The sequence below is a fragment of the Rhamphochromis longiceps genome, linkage group LG15 (genome assembly GCF_057381845.1).
Source record: "Rhamphochromis longiceps isolate RC_006_pf linkage group LG15, R_longiceps_female_GT1.1, whole genome shotgun sequence".
Classification (NCBI taxonomy): domain Eukaryota; kingdom Metazoa; phylum Chordata; class Actinopteri; order Cichliformes; family Cichlidae; genus Rhamphochromis; species Rhamphochromis longiceps.
Genome location: NC_140571.1, coordinates 29,912,231 through 29,922,089, shown reverse-complemented (window position 1 = coordinate 29,922,089; position 9,859 = coordinate 29,912,231). Strand labels below are relative to the sequence as shown.

Here is a 9,859-nt window from a genome sequence, read left to right as displayed (position 1 = left end):
GAAACAAAGTATAGGTTTTCATTATGTGAATAATTTTAAAATCTTAGCTCAAACGGCTGCAAAACCTGTTTGCCCCGCACGGGGATATTGAGTTCTATAAGATAAAGCCATAAACATGTTTGTCTGAGTCTTCTATCAAAAGTTACAGCGATTTATATGAAGTTGTACAAAAACGCTTTATTTCGCCAAGACAGTGTGTTTCTCACTGTTACATGCATTTGAATGGGAAACTCACCCGAGACAAAGTATAGGTTTTCATTATGTGAATAATTTTAAAATCTTAGCTCAAACGGCTGCAAAACCTGTTCTGTTTGCCCAGCACGGGGATATTGAGTTCTATAAGATAAAGCCATAAACATGTTTGTCTGAGTCTTCTATCAAAAGTTACAGCGATTTATATGAAGTTGTACAAAAACGCTTTATTTCGCCAAGACAGTGTGTTTCTCACTGTTACATGCATTTGAATGGGAAACTCGCCTGAAACAAAGTATAGGTTTTCATTATGTGAATAATTTTAAAATCTTAGCTCAATCGGCTGCAAAACATATTTGCCCAGCACGGGGATATTGAGTTCTATAAGATAAAGCCATAAACATGTTTGTCTGAGTCTTCTATCAAAAGTTACAGCGATTTATATGAAGTTGTACAAAAACGCTTTATTTCGCCAAGACAGTGTGTTTCTCACTGTTACATGCATTTGAATGGGAAACTCACCCGAGACAAAGTATAGGTTTTCATTATGTGAATAATTTTAAAATCTTAGCTCAAACGGCTCCAAAACCTGTTTGCCCAGCACGGGGATATTGAGTTCTATAAGATAAAGCCATAAACATGTTTGTCTGAGTCTTCTATCAAAAGTTACAGCGATTTATATGAAGTTGTTCAAAAACGCTTTATTTCGCCAAGACAGTGCGTTTCTCACTGTTACATGCATTTGAATGGGAAACTCGACCGAAACAAAGTATAGGTTTTCATTATGTGAATAATTTTAAAAGTTACAGCTATTTATATGAAGTTGTACAAAAACGCTTTATTTTGTCAAGACCGTGGGTTTTAGAGTCTTCATCATTAAATCTCTGGTTGCTTCATTTTTCTATCCTATATCAGATATTTTAAAGGTTAGCTTAGGTAAAGTTCCATTCTCATGGTGAGGCAAAGTGCTTTATGTGTGTGTGTGCGCGTGTCATGAACGGCTATAAAAGGCCTATAATTAAAGAACAAAGCGGGGTTTGAGTTCGAGTTGCGGCAGACTGTCACTACTTGTAAATGGAACGCAGCCTTCCTACGGCGGACAGCTAATAACAGGAATCGGATGCGGTCCAGCCAAGTCCACAGCAACCACCATAGCAACCGCCTAGCATGACCTTAAAAACATATTCTGTCTTCATAACTATCAAAATCGTGAAATGATTTGCAAAGTGTGAAAGTGTTACAGCTGCAGAGAGCTATGGCGGTATCTATGGAAGCTGTTTACATAGATAATAATATACGATGTAACCATGGAGACAGTCAGTCACGTTTTCTACAGTGAATAAGGTGATTGAGTGCACAGCGTCCACACTCTGCAGGGGGTAAAGACATTACTTCAATATTGTTTTATATTGATATATATTTGCCTTCTGTTGACCATCACCTCAGGTTCACCATTATAGTTTCAGCATACAAATGCACACTGTCTAAACACATTCAAAAACTCATGTCTCAGAGATAAGCACAGCTGTTCATGTTTGTCATTAGAGTTTTATTTGTAAGAAAATTATGAACTTCATATTGTGCATTAAATAAAAGAACATTTCACAACTCTGAGTCAACAGAAACAGGTAACAGAAATGTCTCTAATGTGTACAGTGTAGTGTAAGCATTAAAAGATCATAAAGGAAAAACTAACATTTATGTGAAACTAATTGTAATAAAAAATGAGCAGGTGCTTTATAGATTTAAAAGAAAGAATCTGAAAACAACACTTTTTTGGTCTAAGTGATCAAAGTAGAAAACAGAACTGATGTTCAAGAACAAACCGTAGCTGCACTAATATTACACATCTCGATCGTTGTACTGAACAGACATGTTGCTTTTAAAACCACATGCAGTGTGTGACCATGACTGTTCACTGAGACCATGAACGCCACTTCGCTGAAGCATTCTTCTTCTTCTTCTTGCCATTAAATTGGAAGCAGAAGCAGCACGAGCTGATTTGATCTACTGAAAGGAAAAAGCAGAACATCTGAGTTGAAACCAGTCAGCTGAAATCATTAAGACAGGAACAAATTCAATGCAGTGTCTCAAGTGGCTTAGCCTGTTACAACTGTTGATACAAGCTAAATACGGTTAACACACAGTGTCAGGGAGCTCCAGTGTGGGAACTAGTGGCTTTAGGTTTGTAGTCATTTAACTTTCATCCATTCATTCATTTAATTCAGGAGGAAGAAATGCCAGGTTGGTGCAGGCTGGTTACATGCATTTGGTCCCATGCTGTCTTTAATTAAATGACTTGGTTCATTTTATGGCTGGGCTGTATGTGGGGTTATATCATGTTATTTGGGCAGGAGTACCTGTCCCCTGTTAGACTTAGAAAGTTTCTCCATAAGTAGAGTTTCTAACTCTTCTAGCACATCTGTGGCTGACAGCTTTTTGGTGGCTCTTTTTACCCCACACTGGTTGTGAGTGTGTAAATAGCCCCACTAGTTATTTTGGGTTGCAGTTAACTAGGGAGGAAGGGGTGGGTATGCCATGATTAGGTGAATAACAATTATATGTGATACATAAATTTCACAATGCATGCATATATCTCTATCAATTAAACCTGGCCTGAGGGCTGCCATTTTTTACATTCAGTTATTTCTCTTAGAAATGTTGGAACTAAATAATGAATGTGTTACAGTTAAAGTGAAACACTGGTCAGTGTAAATGGCTCATTGGGACACAGAAACCTTTAAATTAAACCTGATATCTAGTGTCAAACAATATCAAAGCTGTAAAAGATGTTTACATTCAGAATTTATAAAACTATGATTGTAAATAAATTCAAACAAGTGAGCTTTTCTCTTTGTGCTGAATATCAACACTGTGGTTTCTTAGACTGTAAGCTTTACTTTAGTGCAACCAGTTGCAGAAGCTGCCACTCCAAATGTCTTTTGATAACAAGAAAAAAATACCTTTTCAGTACACGGCCTGAAGTTCTTCTCCGAAATCTTCTGCAATCGGCTTTGTCTGCTGGTTTGAAGACAATAAACCATAAAAAAGATGATTTAGTCACTTTGTCTGTGTCATGCAGCTCGAATGTGTCGTGTAACGATGTTGAATAGCCGTCGTTATCCCTCTGCTGCGTCAGTAGGATTGTACTGTACAGCATCTCATTGATATGTGAGGAATGCTAATGTAACACGATAACAGACTTACATCATTAAAATATAAAGTGCAGGAGATATTTAGATATTTTTTATATCTATATTACATTTTATAGCTGACGGATATTACTAAATAGATAGAATTTACTAAATAGCTGGATGAACATGAAAAATATGTCTATAATAACAAATGACCATGAGAGCCAGTAGAATTAATTCAGCTGGACACTCGAAAGACGTCCTTAAATGCTCTTTAAGTGGCAGAACAGATGAACAAACAGTTAATCGCTTACTTGAGATGAAATCTGCTCAGCTACTTTGAAAACAGCTTCTAACTGGTTCCTCCTTTAACAGGATGACTGCTCAGGGGTAAGGCCATCATGCAATCCAGCAACCTTTATGGTTCTGCTTTGATTCACCAGGAACTATTAGGGAAACCTTCCAGCGCCTCCTGTGAAAGACACAGGCATAAACACACAAACATTTATTAACATGTTCCACAGTGTTCCAGTTTGATTTTCTTATCCTGTGGACAACAACGTACATGGATGCAGGTTTATTGTTAACTTTTGTAAGGTTTATTTAATGAACATATCCAGCTGCAGCTCCACTGTGATCCTGAACTGGATAAGCACTTAAGAAAATGTGTCAATAAATGGACAAACATCAACTTACTATATTTATCCAAACAGACGGGACCAATAATGCTTCACTGAGTTAGAGACTTTAACAGACTCTTCTATGTAAGAATGTCTCGTGCTGATATACCTGCAAACTTGACAACAAAGGTTTTTCAGACTACATGTAGCTGTCCTCTATGTCAGCTAACACATTTACATTTATGTCACACTTATTTCTGCTTTCCCATTTTATAATTATTACTTACATTTTGATTAGATACCTTGAGTTTGTAAATGATCAGATTACATAATTGGAATACAATGTATCCAATTCAGGGTTGCGGGAGGATGAAGCCTATCCCAGCTGATACAGGACAAAGACAGGCTGCCAGTTTATTGCAGGGATAATACAATATGTGTAACAGAAAATCCACTTAAATGTTTGATATTTCTTATAATAATCATAATTATGACTATTATTTAAAGGTTTCTTCATAAATACATTTTGATTTTTTATAACCCCTAAAATATAAACCTGAGCTGTTTCAGATTCTGACCTCTGACCTCAGTGACCTGGCTGTGTCCTCACTGCAGCTCCCTCTTGGAAGTACGTCTGCTTCTTGTCTTCCCCCAGTGTTGACCGCCTGATATCAAGATATCACGTACTGTAACTGAGGAACAAAAAAGGACAAACACTTGCCTTCATTTAAAAGTACATTCATACAGAGATAATCTATGGAAACACACTAGTTCACAGTTTGGGAGGAACCAGTTCCTGTGAAACATTTCTGTATATGAACATCATGTGGAGAATGAATGAAATGAGTTCTTCAGGTGACTCAGCAGTCCCACACTGACAAATGAAATCTAGTTAAACTATTAAGCATATTTGCTCTTCTGAAATCTGTGTTAAACAACAACAAACATAAATTAGTAACAAAAACTACAGCTGAGTATAGGCTTTACAAACCACCAGCAGCCATAATGCTAAATTTTAATCTTCAAATGTTTCTGAGCTGTCTTCAACCTGCTTTTAGCACATTAAAGTCTCAATAAATAAAGTCAATGCAGACTCAATCCTAAATGTTCAGCACACAGAGACACAGAGGTACTGTTTAAAGTTTAGTGTTAACTTGAGTCACTGATCATTCACAGTATTACAGAGTCTGGCAGTCTTTGCATGATGTCCACGTCACTGTAAGTTTCTAGCTGACTCTCAGGTGTGCCAGCAGGAAAGAGTAATAATAACCTGCATCCTGAGGTTTGTCATGCAGGATTAAAGGAGCCAAGCTTTGTTCACACAGCTAGGATTGTATTTTACACTGACCCTGGGTCAGTATCAACTTCAAGAAGACAGCTGTAACTGTTGATAGAAGAATCACACACACATATTTATGGCTTTGCCTTATAGAATTCAGCATCTCAGTGCTCAGGAAATAGGTTTTGCAGCTGTTTGAGCTAAGATTTTCAAGTTATTCACAAATTAAAACCTATACTTTGTGTCGGGCAAGAACTAAATTCAAATGCATGTAACAGTGAAAAACGCACTGTCTTGGCGAAGTAAAGCGTTTCTCATCAACTTCATAGAGCTTGCTGTAACTTTTGATAGAAGACTCAGACAAACATATTCATGGCTTTATCTTATAGACTTCAATATCCCCCCAATGTGTGTGTGAGTCTTCTCTCAAAATTTACAGCTGTCTTTATGAAGTTTATGGAAAAACGCTTTATTTCACCACGTTAGTGCGTTTCTCGCTATTACATGCATTTGAATGGAGTTCTCGCCCGACACAAAGTATAGGTTTTCAATTTGTGAATAACTTGAAAATCTTAGCTCAAACAGCTGCAAAACCTATTTCCTCAGCACGGAGATGCTGAATTCTATAAGGCAAAGCCATAAATATGTTTGTGTGTGAGTCCTCTATCAAAAGTTACAGCTGTCTTCATGAAGTTGATACTGACCCAGGGTCAGTGTAAAATACAAGTTATTCACATAATGAAAACTTATACTTTGTTTCGTGCAAGAACTCCATTCAAATGCATGTAATAGTCAGAAATGCACTGTCTCGGCGAAATGAAGCCTTTTTGTACAACTTCATGAAGTTAGCTGTAACTTTTGATAAAAGGCTCAAAGCAGAGGGATAACGACGGCTATTCAACATCGTTACACGACACATTCGAGCTGCATGACGCAGACAAAGTGACTAAATCATCTTTTTTGTGGTTTATTGTCTTCAAACCAGCAGACAAAGCCGATTGCAGAAGATGTCGGAGAACTACTTCAGGCCGTGTACTGAAAAGGTATTTTTTTCTTGTTATCAAAAGACATTTGGAGTGGCAGCTTCTGCAACTGGTTGCACTAAAGTAAAGCTTACAGTCTAAGAAACCACAGTGTTGATATTCAGCACAAAGAGAAAAGCTCACTTGTTTGAATTTATTTACAATCATAGTTTTATAAATTCTGAATGTAAACATCTTTTACAGCTTTGATATTGTTTGACACTAGATATCAGGTTTAATTTAAAGGTTTCTGTGTCCCAATGAGCCATTTACACTGACCAGTGTTTCACTTTAACTGTAACACATTCATTATTTAGTTCCAACATTTCTAAGAGAAATAACTGAATGTAAAAAATGGCAGCCCTCAGGCCAGGTTTAATTGATAGAGATATATGCATGCATTGTGAAATTTATGTATCACATATAATTGTTATTCACCTAATCATGGCATACCCACCCCTTCCTCCCCTAGTTAACTGCAACCCAAAATAACTAGTGGGGCTATTTACACACTCACAACCAGTGTGGGGTAAAAAGAGCCACCAAAAAGCTGTCAGCCACAGATGTGCTAGAAGAGTTAGAAACTCTACTTATGGAGAAACTTTCTAAGTCTAACAGGGGACAGGTACTCCTGCCCAAATAACATGATATAACCCCACATACAGCCCAGCCATAAAATGAACCAAGTCATTTAATTAAAGACAGCATGGGACCAAATGCATGTAACCAGCCTGCACCAACCTGGCATTTCTTCCTCCTGAATTAAATGAATGAATGGATGAAAGTTAAATGACTACAAACCTAAAGCCACTAGTTCCCACACTGGAGCTCCCTGACACTGTGTGTTAACCGTATTTAGCTTGTATCAACAGTTGTAACAGGCTAAGCCACTTGAGACACTGCATTGAATTTGTTCCTGTCTTAATGATTTCAGCTGACTGGTTTCAACTCAGATGTTCTGCTTTTTCCTTTCAGTAGATCAAATCAGCTCGTGCTGCTTCTGCTTCCAATTTAATGGCAAGAAGAAGAAGAAGAATGCTTCAGCGAAGTGGCGTTCATGGTCTCAGTGAACAGTCATGGTCACACACTGCATGTGGTTTTAAAAGCAACATGTCTGTTCAGTACAACGATCGAGATGTGTAATATTAGTGCAGCTACGGTTTGTTCTTGAACATCAGTTCTTTTTTCTACTTTGATCACTTAGACCAAAAAAGTGTTGTTTTCAGATTCTTTCTTTTAAATCTATAAAGCACCTGCTCATTTTTTATTACAATTAGTTTCACATAAATGTTAGTTTTTCCTTTATGATCTTTTAATGCTTACACTACACTGTACACATTAGAGACATTTCTGTTACCTGTTTCTGTTGACTCAGAGTTGTGAAATGTTCTTTTATTTAATGCACAATATGAAGTTCATAATTTTCTTACAAATAAAACTCTAATGACAAACATGAACAGCTGTGCTTATCTCTGAGACATGAGTTTTTGAATGTGTTTAGACAGTGTGTATTTGTATGCTGAAACTATAATGGTGAACCTGAGGTGATGGTCAACAGAAGGCTAATAGATATCAATATAAAATAATATTGAAGTAATGTCTTTATCCCCTGCAGAGTGTGGACGCTGTGCACTCAATCACCTTATTCACTGTAGTAAACATGCACCGCTAGCTCAAGTGACTGACTGTCTCCATGGTTACATCGTATATTATTAGCTATGTAAACAGCTTCCATAGATACCGCCATAGCTCTCTGCAGCTGTAACACTTTCACACTTTGCAAATCATTTCACGATTTTGATAGTTATGAAGACAGAATATGTTTTTAAGGTCATGCTAGGCGGTTGCTATGGTGGTTGCTGTGGACTTGGCTGGACCGCGTCCGATTCCTGTTATTAGCTGTCCGCCGTAGGAAGGCTGCGTTCCATTTACAAGTAGTGACAGTCTGCCGCAACTCGAACTCAAACCCCACTTTGTTCTTTAATTATAGGCCTTTTATAGCCGTTCATGACACACGCACACACACACATAAAGCACTTTGCCTCACCATGAGAATGGAACTTTACCTAAGCTAACCTTTAAAATATCTGATATAGGATAGAAAAAATGAAGCAACCAGAGATTTAATGATGAAGACTCTGGGTTCTGTAGTGACCTGAATGACTCTTTGCATACAATTTATTGAAGAGGGCTTTAGAATGCACTTTACATTTAGACTGTTGCTGTTTAATTTTTTACATTGTTGCGGTGTTATGTCATGAATAAAGTTCACCTGCTGGGGGTTTGATGGATCAGATCATCATAATCAATGGGTCCTGAGGTGGGCGGGACTGTCTCTGGTGATGTCACCATGAAGGAACAGCATCTGGCACGTGTTGCTGAAACATCCCAGTACACTGGTGTAGTTTCCTCTCCAGCTGTTTGACATTTGACACTTCAACATTAAGGGGAAGAAGAAGAAACAGTGTTAGGTCAGGTGACCACATGGTTTCTAAAGTAACTGACAGGAAGTAACCAGGCCGTTAGAAATGGATGGCATGTGTTTAGAGTTACTGGAGTTGGGTAACTCTACTTACCAAAAGCAGAAGCACACAGATGAAGGATCAGATGCTGAATGTTGCAGGAACATGCTCGTGCGGTGGTCATTCAGTGCTGCTCCGGCAGGTTAGACAGTCCAAGACTGATATACTGCCCATCTGAGAGTTTGAAAACACACATGCAAAGATTTATTTTGTATTACAGTCAAAGTTGGATGTTCATTTTTGTCCTTTAAAAATGTTTGTGTATTTGAAAGCACTAACATTTAAGGATGACTTGGATCGTCTCCTTTAAAGGGGAGACAAGTGTATCCACTGATCCACGTCACTTTACCTGGATGATGACTCCTCTCCCCTTCACTCAGAAACGCTCCTAATATAACCAAGCAAATAAATAATATTGAAGATTTACTTACATCATTACAAAAACAGGAAAAACATCTCCCTTTGATTCTATTTCTCCATTCCTGCTGAACATCAGGCAACAAATATCTCAATAAATCACAGTAAAATGTAAAGCACATGTTTTCTCTGCTTTGTCTAACCTCTGCAGAGCCTCTGTCAAGAAAAACATATCTGTAAGCATAAAACAAATATACATTTCATAACACGTCACTGGACAAACCTCGGTCAGTTGATTTCCTCTGTGCAGTGCAGACGAACATCAGTCAGCAAGTCAAGGTGGTGAGATGGACTGGTGTCCTTTGTGACTCTGCTGGTTCTTCTGAGGAAATACCACCGTCTCTCCACACTGTCACCATCTGTGAGCACAAACTGCTGCTCTGCTCTGCCAGCATGTAGGAAATCACATATCACACACACAGGGGTGAAGAAACATTAGAACTCAACTTTGGATACTTTAGATCTAAACAGATCAAAGTAGCTCTTAGCTTCAACAATCAGTGAACAGACAAACAATGATACCATACTGATTCTGTATGAATACAATATGGTATTTTCAATACAGGTGTCAAATTAATTTACTAAAACTAATACAGATATATGTATTTTTTTTTTTTTGATAAATTCGTTTGCTAAATTATAAGAATATATATTTTTTCATTTAACAATTGCA

At 37.6% G+C, this 9,859-nt stretch overlaps 1 long non-coding RNA gene across 1 annotated transcript; it reads right to left on the bottom strand.

The window, feature by feature from the left end:
* Positions 1 to 1,733: 1,733 nt before the first annotated feature.
* Positions 1,734 to 8,941, bottom strand: LOC146652918 (uncharacterized). The gene is made up of 6 exons (XR_014907737.1): positions 8,824 to 8,941; positions 8,520 to 8,681; positions 4,532 to 4,638; positions 3,641 to 3,798; positions 3,156 to 3,213; positions 1,734 to 2,202 (listed from the first exon to the last, which is right to left on the bottom strand). It is a non-coding gene; the product is annotated as an uncharacterized LOC146652918 (long non-coding RNA).
* Positions 8,942 to 9,859: the final 918 nt, after the last annotated feature.